This window comes from Dipodomys merriami, unplaced genomic scaffold (genome assembly GCF_024711535.1).
Source record: "Dipodomys merriami isolate MVZ:Mamm:240054 unplaced genomic scaffold, mDipMer1.0.p SCAF_9, whole genome shotgun sequence".
Taxonomy (NCBI): Eukaryota; Metazoa; Chordata; class Mammalia; order Rodentia; family Heteromyidae; genus Dipodomys; species Dipodomys merriami.
Genome location: NW_027206512.1, coordinates 20190055 through 20204883, shown reverse-complemented (window position 1 = coordinate 20204883; position 14829 = coordinate 20190055). Strand labels below are relative to the sequence as shown.

Here is a 14829-nt window from a genome sequence, read left to right as displayed (position 1 = left end):
AAGGACACCCAACAAATGTCACAGCCAGCCCTCCATCTACCTCTGCTGATTCCAGAGACTGCACTGTGCCACAATGCTGGCCCCCCTAGAAAGCCATTTCACCGTGGTGATGAAGGAAAACAGTCCAAGTCAAAGCTCAGCACTTCCTGTTCAGCTTGGGTCCACACCTGACATTGTGACTTCTTCACAGATTGGATCATAGCACCGCTGAAAAGTTTTAGTGATATCTCTTTGCCTATAAGATCTAAATCCTATGGGTATCCTGAAAAGTTGTCATCTTATATCATCTGTTTCTGCACGTACATTGATGGCCACCCTAGTGCTGTTACCTACGCTATCCCAATTGGCCAATGCATTACTGAGCGCATGCCCCAGATATAATGTCAAGCTTGTCCTTCGAATGTCTCCTGGCTACCAGTCTCTTAAGTGATAGAATATGAAAGAAATGTAACTGTTTCTTCTTTAGAAAATGGACCATAATTTCTATGTTGAGACTTCATTCTGCTGGGGGAGACAGAAACTTCCATCCTGCTAATTCAGGGTTTCCTCTAGCTCCTTTGGGATGCAGCTGCATGGTAAAAGGCCAGATAATGCAGAGGTGTGGATGGGCAGGGTGGAGGGGTGTGTGAGGTTTTACCTTCTGGTTCTGGGTTGCCATCTCCCCATGATGGTATCTAGTGGGCTCCTCACACACACACACACACACACACACACACATACACACACACACACATACACACACACACATACACACACACACACACACACACATACACACACACACACACACACACACACACACACTTATCTGGGTTAGGGACCACCTATTTTCTGTGTCAAATCCCAAGGCCTCCCTGAAGTCTCTATACATGTCTGAGAGTTGTTCTAGGCTTCTAATAGTCTTTTGTTCCCCCAAGCACTCTGTGCCCCTAGAAAGCTGGAATGTCTTCTGGAGAGAAAAACTGGCTCTGACTGAATATTCTTCTAAATCTTAAGCCTTGTGCTTGAACGGCTTTGTTTTTTGAGATCTGATGAGTCAACTCCTCCTGGCCAGTGAATAGCACCAGCTGGGAGAAATAGACAAGGGGCTACCAGGAATTCAATAGAAGGGATAAGAATAACCAATAGCTCCCTGTTATCCTTCTCCCAAACATACACACTCAGCAATTATCCAATATAATCTTCATTATAGCCTGCTGCAGGAGGTAAAGGTATAATTATTCTTATATTACAGAGAAAAATTGAGGCTTTAGTGAGATCAATTTACCTTTCCCTAAGCTGGCAAGCTGTTGAATCTAGTTAATGTTATTAACCTTTCCACTTAATCTTTATCACATGGGACTGAAATAATTTAAAACATTTTTTATTATCTTTAAATAGGTGTACAAAGGGATTTCAATTCAACATGTCAATTTATGTGTAAAATGCAGCGTGGTTTTGTTTGTTTTGTTTTTTTTGAGACAGGATCTCACTATATAACCTACTCTGGCCTGGAACTTACCATCGTCCTGTCTCAGCTTCCCAAATGCTACTTTTTTTTTTTTGAAGAGGCCTTAGTTTCTATCTTTCGCAACTGTAAGCTTTTGAAGCTTGGGGTTAGGATTTCCATCTTGTGACCCCAAGATCTGTCACATAGCTGGTACTCCGTGGTAATTGAACTGAAGTGGGACAGTGAGAGAGAAAGAAGGTAAGAAAGAAAAAAAAAAGGATGGATGGGAAATGTTCTTTATCTCAAGCATTGATAACATTTTTTTTTCTTTTCTGAGTATGGAGTCCAGGGCCTCACAATGTGCTATACACATTGAGCTTCACCTCCAGCCCCTGAAACTATTTTTTTTTTAATCTTCTAGTAGTTGTACAAAGGGGCTTCAATTCAACATGTCACTTTATGAGTATAATGCATCTTGATCATCATTTCATCATTTTCATACATCTTTCATCATTTTTCCCATCTCTCTCAACCCCATGTATCTATTCAAGTTACCTACTTCCATTTTCACATACGTACATTGAATATTGACTGTTGTTGTTGTTGGAGGACGTGGGGGCTTGAACTCAGGGCTTTCAAGACTTGTAGTGTTCTACCACTTTGAGCCATCTCACTAATTCCGGTTTTTGAGTGGTTAATTGGAGATGAGTGTCTCATGGGGACTTTCTACCTGGCTTCGAACCATGATCCTCAGATCTCAGCCTCCTTGAATAGGTAGGACTGGTGCCAAGCTTATAACTGTTTTCACCCACTCTTCCTCTCTCTCAGAGCTCCTGAAACATTTTTTTTTTTTTTTTTTTTTTTTTTGGGTCCGGTCGTGGGGCCTGAACTCTGGGCCTGGGCGCTGTCCCTCAGCTCTTCAGCTTAAGGCTACTGCTGTACCACTTGAGCCACAGCGCCACTTCCGGTTTTTTCCTTTTTGCTTATGTGGTGCTGAGGAATCGAACCCAGGGCCTCAGGCATGCAAGGCAAGCGCCCTACCACTGAGCCATCTTCCCAGCCCTCCTGAAACTTTTTGAATGATATTCTGTCAGCTAAAATGTCTAACTGAAAGTTACATGATAGTATTTAAACCATGCCCAGAACTGGACTCTTCATACATTATACTGTCAGATTATTTTAGACATAGAAGTTAATTCTTGGTGTCCAGAAGAATGTCGAATGTGCTTGCTGATATAGCAATGACATGCAGGACCAGGATTGTTGGTAGCTGCTATCAGCAGATGTAGTCCAGCTTGATTTTTATTAAATACTGTCATCCAGGAGGCTGGTAGAGGGTTAATTTAAAAGCTTATGAATGCCACAACTTTCTATTAAATTTTGTCTGAAGATTTTTGTTTTCCCAGTTTTTTCCCCTCCTTCCCTCTCTCCTTTCCCTCTCTCTTTTCACTCCCTCCCTCCCTCCCTCCCTCCCTCCCTCCCTTCCTTCCTTCCTTCCTTCCTTCCTTCCTTCCTTTTCTTTTTTTCTTATGTACTGGGGCTTAAATTAAGGCCTTAAACTCTTGCTTAGTCACTTAACCTCTCTCACTCAAGCTTAGCTCAAGGTGTGGCTATCTACCAACTGAACCACAGCTTCACTCCTGGCATTTTGCTGATTAGTTAGAGATAAGAGTCACAAGGACTTTCCTTCCCAGGCTGGCTTCAGACCTTGAGCCTTAGATCTCAGCTTCCTGAATAGCTAGCATTACAGGTACAAGCTCCTGGCACTTAGCCACATAAACACTTCTGATAAAGAATACCATATTTATTTGACTATGCACATAGGTCTCAGGCTATAATGCCTGAGCTACAGTAAGGGTAGGTTTGCCTATTATTTTTTTTTCTTCTCTAAGATCATCTATTCATATGTTTTATTTATGAACATTTCTTTACTTGATGTGGTAACAAATACTACTACAACACTATAAGTAAAGTGATAAAGGCAATCATTTAGCCACCCCCATTCATAGCTTAGTGTGTGTTCTTCCTGGTTCATTTAATACATAGGTTCTAACACACACATTCACAATCCTTCTTATATATTCTTTCTCCTTCATTGTCATTCACCCTCTGGCTAACATCCTTTCTTTCTCCTTTCCTCTTTTCCATTCAGCTCCATCTCATTTTTTCTCTGCCTTCCTCGTTTCTTCTTTTCCATTTCCCATCTTTTTCCTCTTTCTTTCATTGCAGATTTTGTGGAATACCCATTTTAGGGAAATTAACCTACTTTAAAGTATGACTGTTTCCTCTGTGTTTATGAGTGTGAGCTTTATTCTGACGCTGTCTTATACATTGGCATAACAGAATGAGAAGGAAAAGATGGGCAGAAAATAAAATATCCAGCTAATTAAAATTACTTTACTTGGCTGAAATAGTTTGGAATCTAGGGCACTTTAAAATTTCTTACAGGTATGAGCTGGTGGCTCATACCTGTAATTCTATCTGCTCAAGAGGCTGAGATCTGAGGATCACAGTTCAGAGCCAGCTCAGGCAGGAAAGTCTGTGGGACTTTTATCTTCAGATAAGCACTCATGCATGCAAGCAGGAAGAGGAGCTGTGGCTTAAGTAGTAAAGCATTAGCTGGGGGGGGGGGGGGGGGAGGGGGAGAGGGGAGGGGAAAGCCCAGGCCCTGAGTTCAAGACCCAGGACCAGCACACACACAAATTACTAAATTCCATATTGTATATATTCATCTCATAAGTTGATTGTATATTTTGTTGTTGTTTTGTCTTTGTTTTTTTTTTTTTTTTGTCAGTTGTGGACTTGAACTTAGGGCCTGGGTGCTGTCCCTGAGCTTTTTCTGCTCAAGGCTAGCACTCTATTACTTTGACCCTCAGTACCACTTCTTGTTTTCTGGAGGTTAATTGGAGATAAGAGCCTCACAGACTTTCCTGCCCTGGCTGGATTTACACCTCAATCCTGAGATCTCAGCCTCCTGAGTAACTAGGATTATAGGTGTGAGCCACTGGTGGCTAGCTCTTGTTATTTTTTAAAACCTTCAAACTCTATAGAGGTGTTTGAAGCAAAAAGGCAGTCACAGATTCCTGTGACTCCACTTTTCTAGACATCGATTTGTATTTTTCTCACAACTGCTTTTCTGGGCATTTATAGTACATATGATAAGTATTTTTTGTAATGTTCAAATAGGTAGTAATTAGGAAACTTTCCCATGGCCAATGAGGACATCTCTCCATGTCAATTCTTGTAGGTCCAACTCTATTTTTTTTTAAATACCACATAATGTAGTTCATAACTAATTCAACCTTTTTCTACATGTATATTCAGATTGCTTTCTATATTAATGTAGTCATTTCCACATGAAATCCAGGGTGCCTTTAGTTTCTAAGATGCATTTCTCAACTTTCAACCAAGATTTCCCTAAAAGAATACTGTTAATTCTTTTTTTTTTTTTTTTTTTTTTTTGTCGGTCATGGGGCTTGAACTCTGGGCCTGGGCGCTGTCCCTCAGCTTTTCAGCTCAAGGCGAGCGCTCTACCACTTGAGCTTCAGCGCCACTTCCGGTTTTCTGGTGGTTTATTGGAGATAAGAGTCTCACGGTCTCTCCTGCCCGGTCTGGCTTTGAACCACGATCCTCAGATCTCAGCCTCCTGAGTAGCTAGGATTACAGGCGTGAGCCACCAGCGCCCGGCTTGATACTGCTAATTCTTATCTCTTTAATGGGCTTTACTGCTGATCAGGGTAACTTATTAGATGGCCCCCATCTTGTCTTGTGTTCCCCAAAGCTTGTTGCTTCTGTTTGATGTGGTGCAGGTTTGACATAGAATTCCGGATCTGCTGCATACATGACAGTAGAGGCTATACCGATGTATTTGCAGCTGCCCATCTGGCAAGAGAACTTCTGCTTGCCTAGTCCTCTCCTTCACTTTCTGTGGGTTCAAACCTCTGCAGACTGCATAGGCTGGGCTGTAGCAGGCCGCATAAAGGTGTGTACCCTAGTTCCAGGTCTCCAAAGAGCAGAAAACTTGGAGGTGTTTTGTAAGTATGAATTAGCACCTGCAGTGGAAGATGCTTTAACTGAGGGGAAAAGGTGAGGAAAGCATCAAGTCAGAGAATTTGGAAACTGTGGGGTATATAAGGGAAAGGTCTATGCTAGAAGCAGCACACATTGGCTGAAAAGAAAGTAATTCTGAGAGGCGGATAGAAAGTATATCGCATTCCCTTCATGTAAACCACTTCATAAAATAAGACATTTCTAAGATTTGAAGCAGACATAAATTCATTTCTTTGTTTCCATCTTACCACTTTTATTTACTTGCTTTTCACATTTTTTTGAGGGGCTCAAAAAATGAAAATATTGCCAGGCACTGGTATGCCTATAATCCTAGCACATCAGGAGACTGAGATAGGAGGATTGTGGTTTGAAGCCAGCTTAGACAGAAAAGTCCATGAAACTTGTATCTCCACTTAATTACTGAAAAAAAAAACTGTAGTGGAACTGTGGCTCTAGTGATAGAATGCAAAAAAAACCTTAGGGCCAGCCTCCTCAGTTCAAGCCCCAGGAATGGCAAAAATAAAATAAAATAAAATAAATTATTAAAGTAAATATTACATGAGAAGTTATATAATGTCCCTTTGAAATCCAAACACTCATTTGAGAAAGCAGCACACTACATTCTTAATATTTTAATTAATTAATTAATTAATTAATTATTGTGAAAATACCTTATAGAAGGGTTACAATTACATGAGCAAGATAGTGAGTACATTTCTTATCAAGCATTGTAGCCTCCTCCTTTGTTTACCCTTCACATCCCTTCCCATCTCCCACACCCCCACCCCCACCCCCGCCTCCCACCCCCGCCAAAATTGTTAATATTTTCTTTATAAAGCAAAGCATCTGGGGCTGGGAAGGTGGCTCAGTGGTAGAGTGCTTGCCTTGCATGTATGAGGCACTGGGTTCGATTCCTCAGCACCACATAAGCAGGGGAAAAAAACAGCCAGAAGTGGCACTGTGGCTCAAGTGGTACAGTGCTAGCCTTGAGCTGAAGAGCTGAGGGACAGTGTCCAGGACCAGAGTTCAGGCCCCACGACCGGACCCAAAAAAAAAAAAAAAAAAAGCAAAGCATCTATATTTTAGATATGTATTTCTTGACATTAGCCATTCCATTGTCCCAAGAACTAATTTTCAATATTCAACAGATATTGATTTTTTTTGTTTTTGTTTTTGTTTTTGTTTTTTTGTCGGTTGTGGGGTTTGAACTCTGGTCCTGGGCACTGTCCCTCAGCTCTTCAGCTCAAGGCAAGCATTCTACTACTTGAGCCACAGTGCCACTTCTGTTTTTCTGGTGGTTTATTGTAGATAAGAGTCTCACAGCCTTTCCTGCTCTAGCTGGCTTTGAACCGTGATCCTCAGAACTCAGCCTCAGAAATAGCCAGGATTACAGGTGTGAGCCACCAGCGCCTAGCTGATATTGTATTTTTGAAGTATTAACATTTAAAAGAGGAGTACAGATGAACCCATAATATTATTGTATATTATGGCAAGAGAAAAATGCTATTATTATGATTTTGCAAAGATACATGTTTCAAATAATTATATTTTGGACATCATAAGTTTATTTGCTTGGGAAAATAGAATGACAAATCACATTGGTAAGAAATAATGGTTATTTATCTTTGAGTAAAATTTACTTAACATTTTAAACTCTAGAATAGTAGTAGTAGACTATTTCTACATGCAATTTATATATTTTTTAATTAATTTATTGGTGTTTTGATACTAGAATTTGAACTCAAGACATTGTACATAGCAGACAAGGGCTCTACCACTTGAGCTACACTGACAGTCCATTAGTTTTTTAAAGTATACCAGTGTTATAAAGCTATAGTATCATAACATACAAAACAATCTAAAGCATGAATATGTGGTTTATATGTAGTCTCTTTAAATATAGTTAATTAAATATATTATACTAAAGTAGAACAATACAAATAATATTTGCGTATAGACGTTAGAGCCACATGTCAGTAATTCTAAATTTCGAGAACTTTGTGTTTGAAAAAGATACTGATTCTTGTATCAGCACCTGTGGGTCCTTGTGCCCCTACCCTGGCACCATGGTGTGTCTCTCTGATGGTGATTTTGCACCCAGTGAAAAGAAGATTTGGGAAGATCGCAGTTCCAGGCCAGTCTGAGAGAAAAGCTTACAACAGCCTAATCGCAACCAATAAAAAGCTGAGTGTAGTGTACTGCATAGCTCTGTGAGAAATGTCGAGAGAAGGATAGTAGTCTTTGCCAGGATGGACAAAAAGCAAGACCTTTTTGAAAAAGCCACTTTTGATGAAGCTGAAGCGCAGAGCCTGGCTCAAGTGGTAAATAAATAAATAATAGGCTTGGGATTCTAATGTATCACTTCTAAACACAGTACAGAAGCTAGACATCAGTGTGACTGTACCGGGACCATCTTTAATAGCTGGCTTGTTTCCACATATGCACACTGGATATGTTTTGCTCTGGGGTGTCTAGTTTTGCTGTCAGAAGCAGGGGTATAGAATTGTACAGGAGGACTGAGGCACCCAATGAGGGAGTGGCTCTCAGCTCACAGAGAGAGGTGTTGTCAGTGTTTGTCTTGCTGCTGAAATTCCTTCATGTTTCACCTTTGATTCCCTGAAACAGCCTGCTTTCCTTTCTCCTAAAAATTATCTGCTGATGCCTCTAAATTACCAAGAGAAGAAAAAAACGTTTCTTAACCAACTTAGTTACTATGTTCTAATCTCAGCACTCAGAAGGCTGTGACACACAGATGGTGAGTTTGATGTGAGTCTTGGATATATTGTAGTAAAACAGACACACAAGGAGTGTTTTACCAGAAGCCATGATATAGTGGAGGTCCAGTACAATGCCGGCTATGTGGAGAAAATTGGGACCCACATTTCCAGCCCCAAAATGTATTTTTAATCACCATTTAGTGATGTTTTAGTCAGGCACCCAAGGCTCATATATAATTCTAGTTACTTGAGAGGTTGAAATTCACAGGATCAAAGTTTCTGTGAGACTCCATCTCGGTGGAAGGAAGCTGGACATGGTGGCACACACCTATTATTCCAATAGCTACAGCAAGCTGGGCAGATTGCACACAGTCCAAGTGTTCCCTTGGGTAGGAAGCAAAACTCTATCTCAAAAATACCCAAGCGTAGCCAGGTGCCAGTGATCCTTAACCCGTAAACCTAGCTACTTAGGAGACTGAGATCTGAGGATCAATGTTGAAAGCCAGGCCATGCAGCAAAGTCCATGAGACACTTCTTGCCAATTAACCAGCAAAAAACCTTGAAGTAGAACTGTGATTCAAGTGGTAGAGTCCTAGCCTTGAGCAAAAAAGCTCAGGGGCTGCACTCAGAAGTAGAGTGCCAACTAACAAATACAAAGCCCTGAATTCAAACCTCAGTTACCCTCCCCCACCACCCCTGCAATTTTACACAGGCACAGAGGGATCTGTTTCAGCCTTAGGGATTTACCTGACCCTGAGCACTTAGAATACAAAATAAAGCAGCCACAGGAGAGGGGCTTTACTTGTTCTGTCCTAGAACACCCTACATGTTCTATTCCCCCAGCAGGGTGGTTCAAAAGCAACATGGTCTATAAACTGGAAGATTGTTTTTTCAAGCTTTAGTTCTGGTCATCCTCTCTGCCTCTTCCCAGCTTTGGAATCTCACAGAACATTAGGACACAGTAATACTAACAAGTAATACTAACCTTGCTGCCACCAATGCCTAGCAACAGTGCCTTAAGACTGTGTGATGTCTGCAGAGGTGCTGCTTGTGATTCCAGTAAAGCAGAATTCACCTTTAACAGGAATAATACCTTGGGTGGCTGACCAGGAAGGCTTCAATAAAGGTCTTTGGCAGCTGGTACTTCTGCAGCCCCACCCCAACATAACAAAGAACAAAGCAAAGGCATGTGGTGCTGTCTGGGGTGACCAGTTCCTGTGAAGTATTTCAGTGTGCCTATTTATTGCTTTAGATACAGAACCTGGAAATGTAACAACAGGGATTCTGCTCAATGAGAATAAAGCCAATTTAAATTATTTTAGTCTCTGGAGACCACATGTGAAAGCAATCGAAAGCACTGTCAAGAGTAATAAAGAATCTCACCTGCTTTGGGAGAGGGCTGAAGAACATTTGAAGATCAAATGGAAAATAACACCCACCATAAGAACATTAGCAAAAGCCTACACCCCATATGCAATACAAATGGAAATGTATATATTGTCTAATCCCACCCCCTTCAATTGGAAATTAAAATGAACAATCTCCAAAAGATCGGTCATAACCACTCAACTAATCTTGACTTGGTACTGATGGAAAACCAAAGGAGGCAGGAAGGGAGTCAACAGCTTTCCCCATTCACCCTCCATACTAATCTGTGGTTGATTTACTAAAAAGAGGACCCACTGAGGAGAAAGGATGGGTGTTTTCCTTGTAATGTGAGCTTTTTTTTTTTTTAAGCTGTGAACTCTTTACCTTGCATCATTCATGCTTCATTTGGTCAATTACTAATTGTATTGCCCCTGAAAAGCTAGACCCGGTTCTTAAGTCTGATATTCGGGGGGGGGGGTGTTTGTTTGTTTTTGCATTCCCTATTCGTTTCAAAGTGGTGTTTGCGTAGGGGTACGTGAAGACACCTCTAAGTGTGAATTCACCAGAGAGGCGGTGGGGCTGGCTGTCGCCAGCCCAGGACCGCGGACGCGGCCACAGGGAGCGCGATTCTGCGACCACTGGGTCGCAGAGTCGGTTTTCAAACCTTACCCAGCCTTCTTTGTGATTGAAATGCAAATCGCGTCCTCAGCGCGCAGCCAATCCAGAGGCTTCCTGTAGGATTACCTGGTGGCGAGCGCTGCGCGGGCGCGCCCCGGGGCCGTGCGCACCCCCGGGCTGGAGGCGTGGCGGTGCCGTGCCGCACCCTCGGCGGCCCCCCGCGCGGGATCTGCGCTCGCGCCGCGCGCCCCGGGCCTGCCGCAGCTGCTGCCGGAGCCCGAGCTGGAGCAGGAGCCGGAGCGGAGCCACGCGCGCGGTGGCGCAGGGCGCGGCCGGGACGCCCATTGTTGAAGGCGGCGGAGCCGGGCAGGCGATGCCCCGCGCCCCCTGCCTGCTCGCTGGGGCGACGAGGTTTGAACTTGGCGTCGGCGCTCGAGTGGAGCCCGGCGCCCCTGGGCCGAGATGGTGAGTGCGGGGCGTGGCGGGGGAGACCGCGGGGCGTCGGGCGGGCCGAGCGGGCGGCTCCGCGCCGTGTGTCCGTTTTCAGTCCGCCTCGCGCCGGACGCGGGGCAGGTGGCTTGTTCCCGCGGGGCGGGGTGGGGTGCTCCTGACACCCCCCCCCCTCCCCAGGCCTGGGCTGTTGTACCCGGGGACGGTGGCTGCCACGCCAAAAGGCAGAGAATCGTGGATTGTTGACAGCACGAACACTTTTCAGAAGAAACGATCTGTGAAATATTTTAATTTTGATCGATGGCTTCCCACGAGGGTTCCTACCGCGTCCGGAACGCCCTGCCTTTCTTCGTCTTACCGGATTGGGTTTCGATGGAAAAGCCCTCCGAAGTGCTTTGAGGGGCGCGCGGCGCCCCCTCTCCCGCCCCTCCGGACCCTACGGCAATTCTTCTTCTTTTTCTTTTCTCTTTTAAGTGTGTTCCCGCGTCAGGTAGCATGCAAATGCAGCGATAGTAGACCTTTGCTTTTCTTCTTGGGTTATCCAGAGCTGCGTTGCTTGGCGGGGGCGAGGGTGGGCGCTGTTATAAAATTTCAACGTATTAGGGCATCCTTTGAGGGCAGGATGGGTCCTTTCTCTCGGATGTCTGTTGGCACCCCCTCCCCCCAATCCTCGTGTTGCTGGCGGAGTACTTGTGTGCAGGGACTCTCTCTCTCTCTCCCCTCCCTCCTTCCTCCTCCCTCCCCTTCTCTCCATCCCTCTCTCCCTCCATCCCTCTCTCCCCCCCCCCTCCTTTTCTGCTTTTGGGTTGAGAGCAAATGGATTCCCACATGCATAGAATTAATACAGTCTCCACCACAGCTGCGATACCGGCATGCCACGGGAAGCCCTAGACTACAGATACTTCTGTGCACTTTTCTACTTGAGATTACTTTCAAAGGCTAGCTTAAACGACTTGATTTATATTCTAATTCAAACCACGTTGGCCAGATTTATGGCCAGTCTGATAGCTTCCTCTGAAGTTGGTTTAGATTTTAATTTTGATGGTTATGTTCTGTCGTCTTTTAAGTTTTTCTCCCTCTCCCCCACCCCATTCCAACAGTAATCCATGACTGTTGGCAGAAAAGATGGAATATACAGAACAGAGAAGCAACTAAACATAACAATAACATGCCTATTTGCTAAGATTAAAGTTTCCCTAGAAACTTTATTATTCAAAAACTTTACAGGTATCAACTTTTTTTCCCCACTGCTGACATACCTGGTTTAGGGACTACAAGTAAGTTTGCAAGAAAATAAACCCATTTAAAATGTTGTAAGTAGCAATAACTTATTCACATTGTTCTTGGGTTGGAATAGAGTTTATTGTGGCAATTTCTCTAAGTCAACTTTCCACATCTGCCCTGGCAAATGGTTCCTGTTTGTACAGCCTGTTTTGTAAATATACCCCTCCATCACTCAGGCAAAGTGCCCAGCACATACCCCTCCCTTCCCCAGTGCTTATAGCTTGGCCCATAAAGTTAATATTTTTATTGGTTTCTACATCAGAACTTCCTCACCCAGCCCTTGATAAAACCCTGGAGAAGGTTACCAAGGGATGTTGTAGAGAATCTACTTCCCTGGAGATCTTAAGAATAGAATAAACATCCATCTGCCTTGGATGGCTTCCTCACAGTACTGTCTGAATAAAGCAAGATCTGTCACCTCTCAGAAATTCACAGTTTAGGAATTCTAAACAAATTCCCATCCTCGAGGACCTGAGACCAGAGAAGTAACAATTGTCCAACATACCTCAACCAGCATGCAGAGGAACACTGTTTTGATTTATATGAGACAAAGGTTTTAGATTCTTAATAGGACTTACCAACAACTTAATTGCTTTCTAGGGAGTTGCAAGTTGAATACAGAATAAATTCTATGATTTAAAACGAAGGAATTGATTCATGGTAATTAAATTTTGACTCAAAGGTGGGAAGGATGTGTGTAATAAACCTCTGAATTAAGAATGGTGATCCTGAGTGCATTCACACATTTATTCTCTCTTCTTCCCCTTCCTCCTCCTTTCTCCTCCTTCCCCTTTCTCATCTTCCCCATTTTCCTTCCCCTTCCTCTCTCTCTCCACTTTGTTTCCTCCTTCTCTCTAACCTCTTTGGAGATATGGTGTCCCTATGCTACTCAGTCTAGCCTTGAAGTTCTGAGCTCAAGCTATCTTCCTGCCTCAGCCTCTATGTAACTGAGACAATAGGTACACACCACTACAGCTTACCTTCTCCATTTTTAACTTAATGCTATTTTTTAAAATACCTTATCTTGCAAGTTAAATCTTGTTACATTAAAACATTTCTTGGGGCTTGAACTCTTGGGGCCTGGACCTGTCCCTGAGCTCTTCAGCTCCAGGCTAGCACTCTACCACTTGAGCCACAGCACCACTTCCAGTTTTCTGATGGTTAATTGGAGATAAGAGTTTCACAGCCTTTCCTGCCCAGGCTGGCTTTGAACCGAGATCCTCAGATCTCAGCCTCCTGAGTAGCTAGGATTACAGATGTGAGCCACCAGTACCCGGCTAAAACAATTTTTAAATGACATAAAATTGCACATGTTTATGGGATACCATGTGATGTTTTGATACTTGTATACAGGGCATAGTGTTTCAGAGTAAGCATTTATCATTTCTTTATAGTTACATTAAAAAAAAAAAAAGTACATTTCACTTTCTCCTCAAAGTTTCTTTTTCTGTTCATATGGAAGTCCTATGGCACTTGGCCAAAGCCAAGCATTCCTGACAAGCACTTTTTGTTGTTGTTGTTGGTCATGGGGCTTGAACTCAGGGCCTGGGCACTGTCCCTGAGCGTCTGCTCTCAAGACTAGTGCTTTACCACTTTGAGCCACAGCTCCATTTCCAGTTTTCTGGTGTTTAATTGCAGATAAGAGTGTCATGGACTTTCCTGCATGAACTGTGATCCTCAGATCTCAGCCTCCTGAGTAACTAGGATTATAGGCATTATAGGATTATAGCCACCAGTGCCTGGCCCTGACAAACATTTCTGTTAGAGGATATTCCCCTGGATGCCAGCAGGGCTTGGAATTTGCTGGTAACTTGGAGAAGGGCAGGACATCATAGGTTGCTGCTTCCTCTGCCTCCTCTTTTACAGAGCAACTGTAATTCTAATCCCTATGCATTGCTTAACTGCAGTGACACCTTCCTCCCTTCCCATAATATCACATGAACAGGAGTTACCACTGTGTCTTCCTGTAAGATCACTTTCTGGCAAAGGGCGTATCCAAAGAAAAAGTGGGAAGTGTGAGTCTCCTGAGTGGGCAATCTAACACCACCCCCTCAATGCCCAGCGTGCTCACTGCTCACGCTGCGGCTTGTTCTCCATGCAAGCACCATGCTCGTTTTTTTGGACTATAGGAACACCCCCAAAAAGAACTAAAAAGCTTGAACAATGGTCATGTATTCTGCAAACATTTACTATGTGGGAAGCATTCCAGGACCTAGGACTGGGTTCCCACCCTCAAGGGAAACTAAAACATGTTAATAAGCTAGTACCATTCTCAGGAAGTATAGTACAAGGGTTAAGAACATCAGTTTACTGTAAAGTTAAACATATACCAACCTATGACACAGCATTTCCACGCCTAGTTATTTACCTAAGATACTTGCAAACAAGTGCCCATGAAAGAAACTTGTATACACTTGTTAATAGCAACCTTATTCACAGTTGTCCATAACTGGAAATGGCCAGGTATCTATCAACAAGAAAATGGGTAGATAAACTGGTATATCGATACAATGGAATACTACCCAGGAGTAGTAAACACTCAAAGAAATCTAGATGAATCCCATAAATGTGTTAACTCAAGCCTGACACAAAAGAGTACACAGCAGTTCTGTGTATGAAGCCCTAAAATAGGACAAAGTAATCCATGATAGTAGGTTGACAGTGGTTGCTGGGGGAAAGGGGTCAGATGGAAAGAGGTAAGGGACTTTCTAGAGTGATAAAAATGTTCAGTGATAATGACAAATGCAGTTAACAAACCCCACTGAATAGCACAAAAGACCTGTGCATCAGTTAGATGGGTGGTAGAGAGTTGTGCAAGCACGCTCTTCCTCTCTCTGCCTCCAGGCAGAGATTACCTTGGGCAAGTCAGGAAAAGCCCCTCAGAGTGGTGGAGTGGAGCACTGGATGGTATTA

At 43.4% G+C, this 14829-nt stretch overlaps 1 protein-coding gene across 7 annotated transcripts in view; it reads left to right on the top strand.

The window, feature by feature from the left end:
- Nucleotides 1-14829, top strand: part of Shroom3 (shroom family member 3) — a 310920-nt gene that overhangs the window by 214286 nt on the left and 81805 nt on the right. Inside the window, exon 1 of one of the 7 annotated variants that reach the window (XM_070012984.1) lies at nt 10459-10647. The exons of the other annotated variants lie outside the window; for them this stretch is intronic. The gene's annotated coding sequence lies outside the window, so the exon portion shown is untranslated. Of the gene's footprint in view, nt 1-10458; nt 10648-14829 lie in introns of those variants that run through there. 7 annotated transcript variants of the gene reach the window in all.